Source organism: Apium graveolens, unplaced genomic scaffold (genome assembly GCF_009905375.1).
Source record: "Apium graveolens cultivar Ventura unplaced genomic scaffold, ASM990537v1 ctg203, whole genome shotgun sequence".
NCBI lineage: Eukaryota > Viridiplantae > Streptophyta > Magnoliopsida > Apiales > Apiaceae > Apium > Apium graveolens.
Window position 1 is genome coordinate 1 of NW_027417502.1, and position 18,586 is coordinate 18,586.

The 18,586-nt window shown below is 37.0% G+C and overlaps 2 long non-coding RNA genes and 1 pseudogene across 2 annotated transcripts; all 3 read left to right on the forward strand.

The window, feature by feature from the left end:
- The first annotated feature begins 1,381 nt into the window (after window positions 1-1,381).
- Window positions 1,382-2,869, forward strand: LOC141700281 (uncharacterized). Its single transcript, XR_012566277.1, has 3 exons — window positions 1,382-1,510; window positions 1,729-1,873; window positions 2,680-2,869. It is a non-coding gene; the product is annotated as an uncharacterized LOC141700281 (long non-coding RNA).
- A 10,234-nt stretch (window positions 2,870-13,103) lies between these two features.
- On the forward strand, window positions 13,104-18,324 carry LOC141700278 (uncharacterized). The gene is made up of 3 exons (XR_012566275.1): window positions 13,104-13,333; window positions 17,412-18,097; window positions 18,170-18,324. It is a non-coding gene; the product is annotated as an uncharacterized LOC141700278 (long non-coding RNA).
- Window positions 13,910-17,269, forward strand: LOC141700277 (LRR receptor-like serine/threonine-protein kinase RPK2; annotated as a pseudogene).
- Window positions 18,325-18,586: the final 262 nt, after the last annotated feature.

Here is an 18,586-nt window from a genome sequence, read left to right on the forward strand (position 1 = left end):
ATATCAGTATTATTTTCGCGATCAGCGTCGTAACAGGCCGCCTATTCGAAAGACGGTTCTGAAGAAAGCCGATGCTGTGAAAATGATGAAATATATGAAAAGTTTTAGTGTGCCTGATTTGCCTCCTGTTTATCTTAACAAAACGGTGGAAGAAGATTACAATGCTCGTGGTGGCGGTTACGTGCAATACAAATAAGGCAGGTAGCGTAGCTATATATGAATGCATATAATTCTCAAATAAAGATATCCATTGAACAGGGGTCGGGATATTATTAAGCTTGGTATACAGAATTGTGTACAAAAAGTGTAAAAAAAATTTGTACAATGACATGACAATTGATTTGAGATATTTTAAGGAAAATATTTGGTATACAGAATGGTGTACAAAATTTTGTATATAATGATATGTGGTGGTGTTTTAATTTGAATGGGCCCCTGTCACTACAAGAATAATGTCAATATACATCACACATTAGACATCGGTTAACTTTGCCACTGATGTTAAAAGAAGTATTGACATCCCCGTATTTTTGTGATGTCTTTATTCTTTATAGACATCGGTTATAATTAAACCGATGTCTAAAATTCACCAAAAAAATAATAATTTGCGCCCACCTTTTCTTTCCCCCCTTAGTCAAATTTTCATTCAGTTTTAATTCTAAATTCCCCCCCAATCCCAAAATTCTCCCCCCTTAACCAAATTTTGGTTCCCCCAAATCAATCTTCAGACACAAAATCAAACCTCTCTCTCTCTCTCTCGAAACTCTCTCTCTCTCGATCGAACCTCTCTCCCCTCACAATCTCTCTGAACTCCGGCCATCATCTCACCATCACAATCTCTCCCTCTCTCTCTCACCTCTCTCTCTCGAACTGGAACCTCTCTCTCTCTCTCTGAACCTCTTTCCGCTCTCAATCTCTCTGTTAAGCCTCTTTCAGTTAACCTATCTACTTCGGTAAGTGTTGTATCTACTTGAATCGAACTGCTCTTCTCTGCATGAACACCAGTTTTCAAAGTTGAGGATTTTTGAATTCAAAACCCTAATTTTGTAAATTGAGGTTTTTTCTAATTCGAAACCCTTATTTTTTTTATTAATTTAGTGTCTAAACTTGTTGCTAATACTTTTCTTCTTGTTGTATACATGACCTAATTTGAGAAAAAGATTTAAAGCTTTAGGTAATTTGGGTGTTTTTGGTTGTTCATTTGTATTTTTGTTTGTTTTTTAATTTTTGTAAATTGTGTAAAGTTCACGATCCTTTCATGTCTACTGATTACATGGTATTTTTTAACTTTAATCCTCATTTTTTTGCTTTAGTTGTGATTTCACGAAAGGTATATTGATTGGACTTCTATCTTATTTCTCAGGGAGGTACAAAGAAGGTCAAAATATCTGCCCCTAGCAAAGATGCTCCTATGTTTGTTGTTGGTGTCAATGAGAAGGAATACAAATCTGACCTCCATATTGTTTCCAATGCTAGTTGCACCACAAATTGCCTTGCTCCCCTTGCTAAGGTAATAATTGTCTGAACGCTGGAATAATATTAATTTTTTATGTCTGAATGTTGTTGTTTGACTTGGTTTGGAAGTGCAGCAAACTTTCTTGAGTTGTTTTAGGAGTTTGAATAAGTCATTGCAATATACGTTTTAAAATATTATAATATCCCTGTTAAATTTTCTGCATTCCATGTTATGAGCATCTTACTTATTCCAAACAACACAACTTTTTCCAGAACAAGTATTAAAGCATGTGAATCTTGGGGAGTATATCAGTTCTAAGGTTCCAAGCCTTAAGACATTGCATAGCAACAAGGCCAATGGTGAAGTAAAGCCTTTCTCGCTGAAATCACTAGCATATACAATGCAACTACTCTGGAGGTGAGTATGTTGATGCAGAAGTATATTGTCACATCAGCATTTAATATTAGGCTTTTCAATGTTTGTTTTTGCTTTCAGCGACGTCTTTATTGTACCACCCCAGTGTATTCCATTTATAACAATTCCTTTTTTAAAGCATGATTTGCGATATTTCCTCTTTTAGAAAGTATATGCCTTGTAAATAAGTGATTCTTTATGTTAAATTCTATGTGATTATTGGGTCTGGCCACTCACATTCTCATGGTTAACTTTATCTAAATTATAGTGCACTTGCTCATTCTCAGACTCAAATAAATTCAATTTCTATCCCTAGTGAAGAATCTTATAATGTTTGTACAATAGTAAAATACTAAATAGAGTCTACATGTTCTCTTTGATAATTGTGCATCCACGGCTGTTGCGAGTGCACTAATTGGAGAGTTGGGATTTACTTGATAATTGACTTGATGCATAGTAATTATTCGTGTTAGGTAGTAAATTTATTCATAACTTGTTTATATCCCAAACTCTAGTTTCACATTTTAAATGTCTTGTATCTCACAATATTGGTCTAACAGAAGTCCTAGGCTGATGATAGATAACTTTCAGTTTTGGTTGGCAAAACTTCTTTACTGAAAGCCTTGAATCGAACATCAAACTGTTTTCTTTTGTGTTCATGTGTAGGGGCTCACATATGTCTATGGGCTGGTATACATGTTTTATGTATGTAATGCATGTTGTATGTTATGTCTTTGTTAATTAACTTACCGTAAAAGCCTATGAAACCTTGAAACTAACAATTTTAATTTAAAATGTTTACAATACAGACATGAATTTAAAAATAACCATGGGGAATGGATAAAGTCTGAGAAGCCTATTCTAGACATTGTTGTGACATCACGAATGCATGATAGTTTGGATATGACAAATATTGAAACTGAAAACATCTAGAGTGTGAGGAATGACTTGAAATCGGCTCTGTATGCTCTTTTGAAGGTATGTACTTTTAAGTTTGATTGGAACGTTGCTGTATTTTAAAACAACTTATTGATATTCCGCTATTACTAGTATAGTCTAAGTTGTTCTACTGTAACTAGAATTTTAGAAAATAAAGCGGCTGCTTCGGCATGTTTATATGGTCTTTAATCAAGAGTAGGAGGGTACTGGAGCCTTTTGCTTTTTAAGGAGTTGTGTATTATGTTTAATTTAATTAGTGTTGAGCAATACTTATGATGATTTAAATTATATTTATTGTGATCTTATGAAGAGATATTTTTCTTCTTTTTAAAGGTCTTGTTCTCTCACTTATTTACCATTTTGACTTGTATTTCTGTGTTTTTTGTCTCTTCTTTTTTATTTTGTTATCTTTCAGGAACATAAACGGTCTTAAAACTACACATTCATCAAAAGTAGACCTGGCACATTATGTTCTCTTTGCTGTACAGACGAGTTAGCATTTTCTAGTAAATGAGGACACTACTGTTTCTTTGTGCATTCTGTAAACACTAATCTCACTTGAATCTAGAAGACAATTTAGCATATGTTATTGATTATTTCTCTCACTTCTTCCTCTGATGCTTCTGAAAATGCACTCCGACACAAGTAAATAGAAACTCATAAGTAATCAACACTTAGTAACAAACAAGTAGACCCAGCATGCACAACTTGAAATACGACCAGTGTAATAATCGACATTTAGTAAGTTACAGTAATCTATAACTTAAAACAAGAAAACATAGTACTGGGTACTTGTATTTTTATCAAAGTGGATGGAAAGATTATGATACATGTTTAGTTTTGACTTGTATTTGTGCAACTTGCTTATCTAAGTTGACTGTTAAATTCTTTTACATATGTCTTTTTGGGTGGTTAATGTAACGACCGAGAATTTTGTGTTGTAATTAAGAAAGTAAAGTATGTGTTATGTGATGAGATTATAATTATGAGATTAAGTGGTGATTATTTGTCTTATCTGTATACTAGAGTTAAGGATCGTGGATAAAAACGTTCCAATTTAAAGAGTCATCTTAGAAATTAAGCTTGGTGTCGGGCCGTCAGGTAGAACGGAACCCGTCCTAATATGGAATTAAATAATATAAAATGTGAATTATATGTGAAGTGAATGAATAAAGTATTTTGTCTTAAGAGACGTGTGATTGGCAAAGATAATGAGAAGCGTAATCGAAATGCTGAGCGTCGGGCCATCAGGCTGAACGTGACCCGGTACGCGTAAAAGATGATAAAGATTAAAGAGGGATAGATTCTATGATCAGACCTGAGTCGTTATGTGACTATATGTGTGTGATTGCTTGACTGTATGCATGACTATGTGTTCTATGTTAATTTTGTGAATTTTAAAGGAAGTTCAAAGTTCAGAGGATAGTTTGGGAAGAATGGTGGAGGTCAGAACCAAAAGTTCCAGAAGTTTAGACCCGGGAATGGAGCTCAGAAGAACCTTTTCCAGAAAGATGGACAATCGAGAAAGGATTGCAGACCTCAGATGCAAGAATGCAGGAACCGTGGAAAGAGACACCCGGGGAGGTGTAATAAGCTGAACATAACATGTTTCAAGTGCAACCAGAAGGGGCATTATTCTTCAGAATGTTCAAATGGAGTAAGGAAGCCTGATTTGGCTTGTTTCAAGTGTGGCAAAGTGGGCCATATGGCCAGGAATTGCAAGGAGCCTGTGCAGAAGGCTAATGTTCTCAGAATTGCTGGACCGTCGTCTCTCCCAGCACCATCAGCTCAACCCAGAGCTAGAACCTTTAACATGACAATGAAAGATGTGGTGCAAGATGTGGACGTGGTAGCAGGTATGCTTGTTATAAACTCAGTAGAAGTAAAAGTTTTGATGGATTCTGGAGCAACTAGATCTTTTATCTCTGAAAGTATTCTTGATAAAGTAAATTATTTTGCCTACCCTCTAGAGCCTAATTTGATTATAGAGGTAGCAAATCAAGAGAAAGTTATTGTTAACAAGATTTGTCCTGACTGTGATGTGTCTATAGAAGGTCGGCACTTTTCTGCTGACTTAATTCCTTTTAAGTTAGGAGAATTTGAGGTTATACTAGGAATGGATTGGTTGTCAAACCATGAGGCGCAAATAGAATGTAAAAGTAAGAAGGTGAAGTTAAGAACCAAGGATGGTGAGGAAGTGATATTTAAAGGAAAGAGGCAAGAGAAGAAATTTCTAACAGCTATTGAGGTAAGAAGATTAATACGTCAAGGATGCGAAGTTTATTTGGCTAATGTCATGGACATGGAAAAAGAATCTATAAAGATCGACGATATTCCGGTAGTAAGAGATTTTCCGGACGTGTTTCCTGATGAATTGCCTGGACTACCTCCAGACAGAGAGATTGAGTTTACGATTGACTTGGCTCCTGGTACGGAACCAGTGTCGAAAGCTCCCTATCGCATGGCGCCGGTTGAAATGAAGGAATTGGCAGCTCAGTTGCAAGAATTGTTGGACAAAGGAGTGATCCGACCGAGTGTATCCCCGTGGGGCGCACCGGTGTTGTTTGTGAAGAAAAAGGATGAAAGTATGCGATTGTGTATCGATTACCGTGAGCTGAATAAGTTGACGATCAAGAATAAGTACCCTCTACCGCGGATCGACGACTTGTTTGACCAATTGAAAGGAGCTTCGTGCTTTTCAAAGATTGATTTAAGATCTGGGTATCATCAAATTAAAGATCAAAGCGGAAGATATACCCAAGACAGCGTTCCGAACAAGATACGGACACTATGAGTTTTTAGTGATGGCATTTGGCTTGACGGATGCGCCAGCTGCATTTATGGATATTATGAATAGAGTGTTCAAGCAGTATTTGGACAAGTTCGTGATTGTGTTTATTGACGATATACTGATTTACTCCAAGACGGAAGGAGATCATAAGGAACATTTGAGGATTTCCTTGGAAATTCTGTGAAAAGAGAAGCTGTATGCAAAGTTTTCAAAGTGTGAATTTTGGCTAAAGGAAGTACAATTTCTTGGTCATGTAGTTAATAAAGAAGGAATTAAAGTGGATCCAGCCAAGATAGAAGCTGTGATGAATTGGGAAAAACCCAAGACTCCGACGGAAGTCAGAAGTTTTCTGGGATTAGCCGGATACTATAAAAGATTTGTGCAAGATTTCTCTAAGATTGCCGTTCCGTTGACAAAGTTGACGAGAAAGAATGAGAAGTTCGTTTGGACAGAATAGTGTGAGGAAAGTTTCCAAGAGTTAAAGAAGAGATTGGTAACCGCCCCAGTGTTGGTAATACCAGATGATAAAGGGGAATTTGTGATATTCAGTGATGCTTCCTATAAAGGACTTGGATGCGTGTTAATGCAACATGGAAAGGTAATAGCATACGCGTCAAGGCAACTCAAGCCGCATGAGCAAAAGTATCCAACACACGATTTGGAATTGGCAGCGATTTATTTGCCCATAAGATTTGGAGGCATTATTTGTACGGAGAAAAGTGCGAGATTTATACGGATCATAAGAGCTTAAAGTATATCTTTACTCAGAAAGAACTGAATATGCGACAAAGAAGGTGGTTGGAATTGATCAAAGATTATGATTGTGCGATAAACTATCATCCTGGAAAGGCAAATGTGGTAGCCGATGCTTTAAGTCGAAAGGAAAGGTTGAATATGTTAACGTCATCGGAAGAATTAATCAAGGACTTTGAAAAGATGGAAATAGAGGTGCAGACTCCAGAATGTGGAAATGAAGCTATGTATGCAATGTGGTTTCAACCTGAAATTTTGGAAAAAATTCGATGCTGTCAAGAGCAAGTAATGAATCGCGAAAAGGACAAGTTGACGGGAGAAGAAATTAAAGCTCAAAAGGATGGAAAAGGGATATACCGTGTTAACTCACGTATTTGGATACCTAATGTTGTGGAACTAAAGTACGAGATTTTGCAAGAAGCGCATAACTCGAGATTTTCAATTCACCCTGAGAGTACGAAGATGTACCAGGATTTGAAAGAAAATTTTTGGTGGCCAAACATGAAAAAGGAAATTTCGGAATGGATAAGTAAATGTTACACGTGCCAAAGAGTTAAAGCGGAACATCAAAGGCCAAGCGGATTGCTTCAGCCACTGGACATACCCGAATGGAAATGAGAGCATATAGCGATGGATTTCGTGGTAGGATTACCTAAAACCAAGTCAAATCATGATGCGATTTGGGTGGTAATTGATCGATTGACAAAGTCAGCACATTTTTTTGCCGATAAACGAAAGGTTTTCATTAGAGAAGCTGGTCAAATTGTATCTGGATGAGATCGTGATGCGTCATGGAGTTCCTGTATCTATCGTGTCTGATAGAGATCCAAGGTTTAATTCGAGATTTTGGCAACAATTCCATGATCATTTGGGAATGAAATTGAAAATGAGTACGACATATCATCCGCAGACAGACGGACAAAGTGAAAGGACAATTCAGACGATTGAAGATATGTTACGAACCTGCGCAATAGATTTCAAAGGAAATTGGGACGATCATTTGCCCTTAATTGAGTTTTCCTACAACAACAGTTATCACGCAAGTATTGGGACGAAGTTGGTGAGCGCAAGTTAATTGGCCCAGAGCTAGTTCAGCAAACGAAGGAAAAGGTTGAAATGATACGAAAAAGATTAATTGCAGCTCAAGACCAACATGCAAAGTACGCAAATCAAGAGCGGAAAGATGTACAATTCGAAACTGGAGACAAAGTCTTGTTGAAGATATCTCCTTGAAAGGTTTAACTCGATTTGGAAAGAAAGGAAAGCTAAGTCCAAGGTACATTGGACCATTTGAAGTATTTCGACAAGTTGGGAAAGTGGCGTATGAATTGGCGCTGCCGCCGCAAATGCAACATCTGCACAATGTGTTTCATGTATCTCTCCTGAAGAAGTATAATGCTGATGTAAGCCATGTGATCGAGTTGGAACCAGTGGAAATCCAACCAGATTTATCCTATATAGAACAGCCAGTACAAATTTTGGATCGAAAAGAAAGGACACTTAGAAATAAAATTGTACCTTTAGTTAGAGTATTGTGGAGAAATCCACTAGTCGAGGAATCGACTTGGGAATTAGAAAGCGAAATGAAAGAAAAGTATCCCCATCTATTTGCTTAGATTAGATTCTGGGGACAAAATCCTTTTAAGGAGGGTAGATTGTAGCGACCGAGAATTTTGCGTCGTAATTAAGAAAGTAAAGTATGTGTTATGATGAGATTATAATTATGAGATTAAGTGATGATTATTTGTCTTATCTGTATACTAGAGTTAAGGATCGTGGATAAAAACGTTCCAATTTAAAGAGTCAGCTTAGAAATTAAGCTTGGTGTCGGGCCGTCAGGTAGAACGGAACCCGTCCTAATATGGAATTAAATAATATAAAATGTGAATTATATGTGAAGTGAATGAATAAAGTATTTTGTCTTAAGAGAAGTGTTGATTGGCAAAGATAATGAGAAGCGTAATCGAAACGCTGAGCGTCGGGCCGTCAGGCTGAACGTGACCCGGTACGCGTAAAAGATGATAAAGATTAAAGAGGGATAGATTATATGATCAGACCTGAGTCGTTATGTGACTATATGTGTGTGATTGCTTGACTGTATGCATGACTATGTGTTCTATGTTAATTTTGTGAATTTTAAAGGAATTACGTGATTTAAGAAAAGGTTTAATTAACCTTCGCGCATTTTTATAAAATCATCCGAGAAGGATAAAAACATGGGATTTGTTCTGTTATCTTCGTAAAGATCCTAGAGACTTTTTAAAAATAATAAGTGAATTTGATTGTTGATCTTTGCATTTTTAAATCAATTTTATGTGGAAAATGTATTTATTAAAGCAAGTTTGCGAAATTCATATAAAATCAACCGTTCGCTCAAAAATTCATTATGAGTAATGGTTGGAAAGCTAATTTCGAGATCTACATGTTAAAGATTTTTATTCAAGACAATTTCATCTTTCCGAGAGAAGCATTTGCAGATTAACTCTATTTTCTTTTAAGGATAAAAAGAGAATTAAATTAAGCAATAACTTAATTACCATATTACCTTCCCTTGGTAATATAAAATCACCCCACTTCTTTTTTTGTTTCTTTTCTTCCCGAGCCCTTCTCTTCATTCTCTCTTTTCTCTCATTTCTCTCCTTCTCTCTCTCGGATTTTCTCTCCCTCAGATTTTTCTCTCCCTCTCGGTACTCTCTCTTTCTTCACTCTCTCTCTCTCACTTGTTCTTCACTCATCTTCGGGTATAGAACCCTGATTGTGTGAGAAATAGAGATATCCACTTGTATTCATTCATGCATGTAGCTATTTTTAAGTTTTTGGGAAAGATCAAAGTTGAGTTTGGTGGTTTTTGAGTTCGGCTTTCATGAAAATAAAAAGGGGTTTTGTGTTTTGAATGAGGATTGTGTTGCATGTGTGATTACTTGGTAAATGGGTGGTTGATGGTTGGAAACCCCCGAATGGGGGCACCACCGAGATGCCACCGCCACCGGTGATGAACTCCGGTGAACCGGTGGTGAGCTATGATGCTTTGACTGAGCTCTAATAATTTAAAAACATGGTTTCGAGTGTTGCATGTTGGTTGTTTTTAAAGAATCCGAATGTTGTTCTTGAAAAAGAAAGAAATCGGTTTAAAAATGTTTGTTAAACTCAAATGATTTGATGAAATTTATAGTTTCGATTTGAATTAGGATTTGAAGGTGTGTATGTTAAATGGTATGAGTGCATGTTGAGTTGTGGTTCGAGAATTCGTTATAAAGTTTCGGTTTTAAAAAAAGAGTGTTCAAATTGTTGTTGATCAAGTACTTTTGGTTTAGATTAAGTTCAATTCTTGATTTTTGAACTTGCATGTTGGCTTTTGCTAGTTGCTTGGCATTTGTTGAAAAACCCGAAGGTTACCTAGCTCTAAAAAGAAAATTTGGTTTGATCAATTGTTCAAGTCGATGTGGTATTTAGTTTAAGTCAAAATAAGGTTTGGGGTTTAAGTTACAAGTATGCATGATAATGATAAGTGGTTGCATATTGATTTTACTTGGTTTTTGTGATTAAAAGGATGATTGAAAGTGTATAAGTAAATATTCATGAATTGTTGCTTGATTATAGCATGTGGCTCGAATTAAGGAGCAAAAGAAAAGGAAATTAAGTTGATTAATATAAGTGATAGTATATACGTAAATGTTTGGTTGTAAATAGGTCTTGTACTCGTAAAAGAGTCGTGATAGTGTGATTTGAGATATAGCCAAGGTCAAGCTAGTACGCTTTGATTACTAAGTGTATTAGGATATAAAAGCTACGAGAAAGGGATATGCTATGTGCTATGTGCTATGTGCTTATATGTATAAGCTATATTCGTATGCTCGAGTTATCATATAGAGTGATCGTTCCGGGAACGAGAGTTGGGAATCTAACTAAGATTTTTGGTTTATTGTAGATTCAGAGCGTGAGGGCATTCAGGCTAGGAAAGGAAAGGATTTACTAGGTGGCAGTAGTTCAACCCTCAGGAAAGCAAATTCAGGCAAGTAACTCTCATTACTTGTGTAAATGATTATAAAGGAAATGTTGTTCATACCATGTAGAGTATTGAACTGTTTAAGCATGAAACCCTTATTTTATGAGACCCTTGCTTTATGAAACCCTGATATTGATTTAAAGAATCCCTGTTCTTGATAACCTGTTATTGATAAGCCTATTGATTTCACTCATTATAATCTGACCTTTCTGTTCAAGTTAGCTATAATGCCATGAATCATATTGAACCTATTGATTATCTTGGTTAACCCTGTTTAATGATATTCTGTTTCTCTTGATCACCCTATTGATCTCTAAATCAATGTTTATCCTTCTAATTTGGTGCCTTGATATCCTTGACACAGAATTCTTGTGAATTGTTCCTTGCGTATCTTTGATTCACTCCCTGAACTTTGCTTCTTTAAAATCTGATTTAAGAATGAGTTTCGACTTGAAAGAGTCCGAATGATTTCAAATGCTTGGTAATGATAAAATGGATTTTAGAAAACCTATTTGCTTTTCCAACTCAAGGTTTTCCGAATGAATTCCTGATGGATTGGATGGAGACGTAAGAGGCTAGTGGGACTAGTCCAGTCATGGTAAGAGGCTAGTGGGACTAGTCCAATTTAAGGCTGAAATTATGCCGATTGGTACCTTAAAGACCGGAATGGAGGTCGATACGGGCTGATCACCCGTATATAATGAAATGGAAAGATAAAGTGATCCAATCAAGGGTTCTAAGTGATTATTTAAAAGGGAACTGAAACTTTTTATTCAGTAAATTGATTTTTGAATATGAAAATGGATTATATTGTTTTGAAAAGAGTTGGTAATGTCATTGTGGAGCTTAAGGCTCGAGAACCCTGATTCTTGAAATTATTGATCATATGATTGATCTATCTTGAAATACTGTTGCTTTCCTCTATCGAAAGATCTATTTTGATCCTATAATGATTTGTGATGAATGTCGGCTCTCGTCCTGCTTCGAGCCTTGTTCCTTGAAAGCCCCTACTATTCTTCAGATACCTTTCCTTAACCCAAAAAAAAATGGAAATCTGCCACCTAGATTAATTAAAGTAGAATGCCCTAGTCTGTTCAAGCATATTGTGATTTGATATTGTAGAACTGCTATATAGTTACTTGCTGAGTTTTATACTCATTTGTTTTGTCTTAATCTAACCATGGCAGTTAAGCAAGAAGATGGCCAGGCTTAGGCGCACTGCTCGTAAGAGCGTACCTGGTGGTCCCTACCGTGTTGAGGGCTTCCGGTTGCCAGAGCAGGTAGTGGTTTTTATGAGTGAGCTCGCGCCTAGAAGGAGGTGTATAAAGATACAATGGGTTATTGTCGGTTCCCAGCCGGAATCGATATTGTTTATTTAATAATATTTTGGGTTTGTAAGTTATATTTTATGATTGGTAGTTGTAATCTTATCTCATACTTTATCCTGTTGATCCTGTTAGTAGTTAATCGGGGTTTATGCATATTTAATTATTAGAATAGAGGTGTGTGAGTCCTCATTTCCTAACCCCGAGATTGAGGGTGTCACAGTTAATGCAGCACCCATATGGTTGATTTGATCGTGCACATGGCATCTGTCCAGTAAGTGGGGGATCGTATTTGCTTGCTTGGGATAAAGCGGCTTGCTCATCTTGTCCTCTGCAGTTGTTGAGATATCTAAATAATGGGAATTTATATGGGCCCTTGCTGTCTTGTGTAGAGAGGATTTGTGTCTCATATTTTGAAGAGTGTTCAAAACAGGATAGTGAAAAAAAAATCTTTCAATTTTCATTAGACTGAATGTCTTCAGTTGGTTTCTGGAGAATGTAATAGTTTAGATTTCAGATCATATGTTTTACTATTTTGGTTGACGTTCTCAGACAACAATTACACAATTAGTGATGTAAAACTTTACACAATTTGATCTATAAACTTCTTACACATCACTTTCAATTAAGAAAAGCTGATGTCAAAAAAGATAATGTATATCACTTTAAGGTAAAAAACTGATGTCAAAGAAATCCAAGTTCAAGTTTAAATGAAATATAGAAATCACTTTGTTTAAGATAAAACTGATGTCAAGTAACATTATAAACATCACTTTTAACCAAACAAAACTGATGTCAAAAAATACAATGTACATCAGTTTCAGACAAACAACTGATGTTAAAGACTAACATGTTCAAGTCTAAATGATACATAGACATCACTTCATTCTAGAAAACACTAATGTCTATACGCTAAATTAGACATCACCTTTCATTAAAGAAACAGATGTTTAATATGTCATTTTACATCACCTCTGTTAAAATTATCGATATTTTTGTGATAAAAAACATAGCTCAATATATGCTTAATATGTTTTAATAGGTGTAATTTAGTTATTAAATAATTTTGTTATAGCATTTTTTGTAAAAAATCATCACATAGACATCAGTGTTTTTCAATAAAATTGATGTTTTTGTGACAAAAAACATAGCTCATGATATGTTTAACATGTTTAATTAGGTGTAATTTAGTTATTAAATAATTTATTTATAGCATTTTATGTAAATAATCAACACATATACATTTGTTTTTTAACTAAAATCGATGTCTAATCGAGTATAGACATCGGGTATTCACCGATGTCTAGAATAGACATCACCGACGTCAACATCGGTTGGGAAACAGCATAGACATCGATGTCTATGGATTTTTTTTCTTGTAGTGTATATTTACATCAACAAAACCAATTAAAACACCCCGCATTAAATTATCTCCATTCCTGTGCATAATAGTCATCGTCTTACTGTATAATTCTCAGTCATTCCTGGGAAACTTCCAGGCAGTGCTAGATGTAGATGGTCAAGAACTACAAGCCGGTGCAAAGTACAAGATGCACAGGGTGGAGGATATGGCGGTGGCCTTGGCCTCTAGACGGGACAGACCCTTTTTATGCGTCGGAAGAGATCATGAACAAGCTAATGGCCTACCGGTAAGTGTTTACCAGTAAACTAAAAAAATGGATGCCAATTTAAGTTTGTCTAATGATATGAATATTGTGTAGAACAATAGAAAGAACAAAAAAGACCCCCAAAATTTTCAGCCAGAACATGTCAGTGATGTTGTAGATATGCTAACTTCATCTTTGCTGGGCCTTCCAAGTCCACCAACGTGCTGGAAATGATACTTGAAGCAATATGAGTTCTTGAAATAGAGCTATCTTAATAGCAACAGGGCCTTGCACTTTTTTTTTCTGGGCATACACATTAAGCACCTAAAATTTACAGGTGTGACTTATTTTAATTGGCTTTGAATTTTTAATGATGATTGGCTTCTGCTTTTACAAAGTCTACACTATTCAAAATGAACCAAATTTATAAATTTTAGTCATTGATAAATACTTTTTCTGTTCCTTTTTAGTTGTCAAATTTGATTTTCGAGTGGTCAAATTAACCAAATTTTAACGGAAGTTTATTAATATTTTTATAATTGAATAAAATAAAAAAATTATATAATTGAAAAAAATATTCAATCTACTTTAAATATAATTTTTAGTTTTTTACCGGCGGTGGAGGTAATTCTGGTTCTTTTTCTTGTGATAAGTATGCTAAGTTTTCGATATATGGTTTCGGGATTAGAAGGGCTTGTAGTGGTAATAGTGTTGTGTTAAGTGGTAAGATTTCACCTGGTGTTGTTAAGTTAAGTGAGCTTAGGGAATGGCCTTTTAATGGGTTGAGTGGCGAAATTCCGGGGGGAATTTGGGGGATGGAGAAACTCGAGGTTCTTGATCTCGAGGGGAATTCGATTGGAGGGGTTTTGCCTAGTGATATTAAAGGGTTGAGGAATTTGAGGGTTCTTAATTTGGGGTTTAATGAGATTGCAGGGGAGATTCCGAGTTCGTTGTCGGGTTGTGGGGGATTACAAGTGTTGAATTTGGCAGGGAATCAGTTGAATGGGACAATTCCGGTGTTTTTGGGAAAGTTTGGGGATTTGAGAGGGGTTTATTTGTTGTTTAATAGGCTTAGTCGACAGATTCCCCCTGAGATTGGATTTAGCTGTCGGAAACTTGAGCATTTGGAGCTTGCGAGTAATTATCTTGTCGGAGGGATACCTAGCAGTTTGGGTAATTGTAGCATGCTGCAGTCACTTTTGCTATATTCGAATATTCTAGAAGAGGTAATCCCTGTGGAACTTGGACAATTAAGTAAGCTTCAAGTGTTGAATGTTTCAAGGAATAGTTTGAGTGGAATGATACCCCCTGAACTTGGAAAGTGTTCTGAGTTATCTGTTGTAGTGTTCTCAAACTTGTGGGATTCTCTTAGTGGTGGTGCTGAGTCGGAATCTGATCTGTTGCCGACTTCTGGTCATATGGAATTTAACTTTTTCAAGGAACAATTCCCACAGGAATTGTTACTCTTCCGAAGCTCAAGATATTATGGGCACCAAGAGCCACTTTGGAAGGAAAACTTCCCAGTGATTGGGGTACTTGCAACAGCCTGGAAATGGTGAATTTGGCCGAAAATTATTTCATGGGAGAAATTCCTGTTGGTCTAACCAGATGCAAGGGCTTGTACTTTCTTGATTTGAGTTCAAATAGGCTGACAGGGGGCCTTGTCGGGAGTCTTCAAGTTCCTTGTATGACCCTGTTCGATGTCAGCAGTAATTTTCTGTCTGGTTCTATGCCCTTGTTCAATTCTAGTGCTTGTCCTCTTATTCCTTCAATAAGCCATAAGCCTTTTGAACCCTACACTCCCTCAACCGCATATGTTTCATTTTTCGCATATGGAGCTCGAAATGCAACTTCAATTCCATCATTTGGAGATGTTGGTAATCTTGCAATCTTGCACAACTTCGGTGGCAACAACTTTACTGGTTGATTCTCTTCGGTACCAATTTCGCAAGAGAGATTAGGTTCACATACTGTTTATGCATTTCTAGCTGGCCAAAACAAGATGAGTGGACCAATTCCGGGTGGATTATTTGGGAAGTGTGGAATGTTGAAGGGCTTTATTGTTAATGTCAGTGGAAATGAATTACCTGGTCAATTTCCTCCACAAATTGGTTCAATGTGCAGGTCTCTCATACATTTGGATACCTCTAGAAATCAGATTGCCGGAGCAATTCCTAATTTTGGAGGTTTGGTTTCTCTTGTTGCTTTAAATTTGAGTTGGAATCGGTTACAAGGTGCGGTTCCTGCCAGTCTTGGTCAGATCAGTAATCTTAAATCTATTTCTTTAGCCGGCAATAACCTTACTGGCCCCTGTACCTGCGAGCTTATGGAAGCTGCAGTGTTTAGAAGTGCTTGATGTTTCTTCGAACTCTCTCTCTGGGGAGATTCCAGACACTGTTGTGCATTTGACCAACCTCACCACTCTGCTGCTTAACAACAATAAATTCTCTGGTCAGCTTCCCCCTGGTTTGGCAAATGTGACTACTCTTTCAGTGTTCAACGTGTCTTTTAATAACCTATCCGGGCCGGTCCCCCTAAATAGTAACTCAATTAAATGTAATGATCTCGTTGGGAACCTATATCTGCAGCCCTGCCGTGTGTACTCTTTGTCAGGATCATCTTCAGATCAACAAGGAGGAAATTTCGAAAATGATGCTGCTTCCCCTTCTGTGAGCGAAAGCAGCAAAAGAGTAGCAATAATGGTTTCAATTCGATCGAGATTGCATCCATAACATCTGCATCAGCTATTGTATCAGTTTTGCTTGCTCTAATTGTCCTGTTCTTTTACACCCGAAAGTGGCATCCAAAGACCAGGGTTGGTGGGTCTATCAGAAAGGAAGTTACTGTATTCACTGATATAGGGGTTCCTTTGTCCTTTGAGAATGTAGTGCGGGCCACAGGAAGTTTTAATGCAAGTAATTGCATAGGGAATGGCGGTTTTGGAGCAACCTACAAAGCTGAAATTTCCCCGGGCGTCTTGGTGGCTATAAAACGGCTTTCAGTTGGACGTTTCCAAGGAGTCCAGCAGTTTGATGCAGAAATCAAAACACTAGGCAGATTGCGCCATCCTAATCTCGTTACCCTAATTGGCTATCATGCAAGTGAGACAGAGATGTTTCTGATTTACAATTATTTACCTGGAGGTAATTTGGAGAAATTTATTCAGGAAAGATCTACAAGAGCAGTGGATTGGAGGATACTTCACAAGATTGCTTTGGACATAGCACTGGCGCTGGCATATCTGCATGATCAATGCGTGCCACGTGTTCTACATCGTGATGTAAAGCCTAGCAATATATTGTTGGATGAAGACTTCAATGCTTATTTGTCCGACTTTGGATTAGCTAGACTCCTTGGAACATCAGAGACCCATGCTACTACTGGCGTTGCTGGGACTTTTGGATATGTAGCTCCCGAGTATGCAATGACTTGTCGTGTTTCTGACAAGGCTGATGTCTATAGTTATGGAGTGGTGCTACTTGAGTTAATTTCGGACAAAAAAGCCTTAGATCCCTCATTTTCTTCATATGGTAACGGTTTCAACATTGTTGCTTGGGCATGTATGCTTTTGCGGCAAGGACGTGCCAAAGAATTCTTCACAGCAGGATTATGGGATGCAGGTCCGCATGATGATCTGGTTGAAGTGTTACACCTGGCAGTTGTATGCACTGTCGAAACTTTGTCTACGAGGCCAACTATGAAGCAAGTTGTTCGGCGGCTGAAGCAACTTCAACCGGCGTCATGTTAGCAAGATAGGAGCAACCAGCTGATGACATAGTGATTAGTAGGATCTAAGCACAGCCAGCAACTGTATGTTATAAATATCAATATAATCAGCTGATGGGCATATGTGAAGCAATTGTGTAGGCTTTTTATTTATTTATTTTTTTGGTTAATGAATGTTTGAAATTTTGAAATAATCATGTAGAGTTGTATTGTTTCATAATATCAGATTTAACTTGATCCGCAGTTATAGATTGTCCAACAAGCATATTACTTTTGTGCTTTTTTTTTTTTTGGTTCGTAGTTAGCTCGTGTTGTGAATAGCTTGGATTGATCATGATTGTGTCTTGGCTTGATTCGCCTCCAAATCAGTTGTACTAGCTTTTGGTTTTTGTAGGGGCATCTCACTGATTTGGAATCAGTCAAATACTGATATCTAGCTTCAGTTCTCTACTGATTAATGGAAGAAACAGCCGGGGATGCTTTATTTTTGGTAAATTTGTTTGGATTATTACTATTTCTGGTAAATTTTTTGATTCAGTTTAGCACTCCTTGTGAATTCGCAGTGTTTGTGCATCCAGCTGTACAATATTTATCTGGAGTTGCCCCTCGTGTTGCTGTGTTCCCTGTGTTCCAGTCTTTAAACACTCTGAGCCTGATAAGTTTTCGTTATTGTTGCTCATTTGAATAGTTGGTACATTATTTATCTCGCTGAATGGAAATTATACTTGCATGCTCTGCAACTAAAGAGTTCAGCTCAACACTATGTATTCAGTTCTGATATATTACGGTATATTTCATCTAAGCTAAACGCACAAAGGAACTCAAGAAACACCATACCATATGTTTCCTCTGCTACCCTAAAATTATCTCCATTCCTGTGCATAATAGTCATCGTCTTACTGTGTATTTCTCAGTCATTCCTCGGAAACTTCCAGGCAGTGCTAGATGTAGATGGTCAAGAACTACAAGCCGGTGCAAAGTACAAGATGTACAGGGTGGAGGAAATGGCGGTGGCCTCTAGACGGGACAGACCCTTTTTATGCGTCGCAAGAGGATCATGAACAAGCTAATGGCCTACCGGTAAGTGTTTACCAGTAAACTAAAAAAATGGATGCCAATTTAAGTTTGTGTAATGATATGAATATTGTGTAGAAGAGTAGAAAGAACAAAAAAGACTCCCAAAATTTTCAGCCAGAACATGTCAGTGATGTTGTAGATATGCTAACTTCATCTTTGATGGGCCTTCCAAGTCCACCAACGTGCTGGAAATGATACTTGAATCAATGAGTTCTTAAACCAGAGCTATCTTAATAGCAACAGGGCCTTGCACTTTTTTTTTTCTGGGCATACACATTAAGCACCTAAAATTTACAGGTGTGACTCATTTTAATTGGCTTTGAATTTTTAATGATGATTGGCTTCTGCTTTTACAAAGTCTACCCTATTCCAAATGAACCAAATTTATAAATTTTAGTACTTAGAATGAGCTCACTGGACAAATATTTTCTCTGTCCCTTTTCATTGTCACATTTAATTCTGAACGGTCAAATTAACCAAATTTTAACGAAA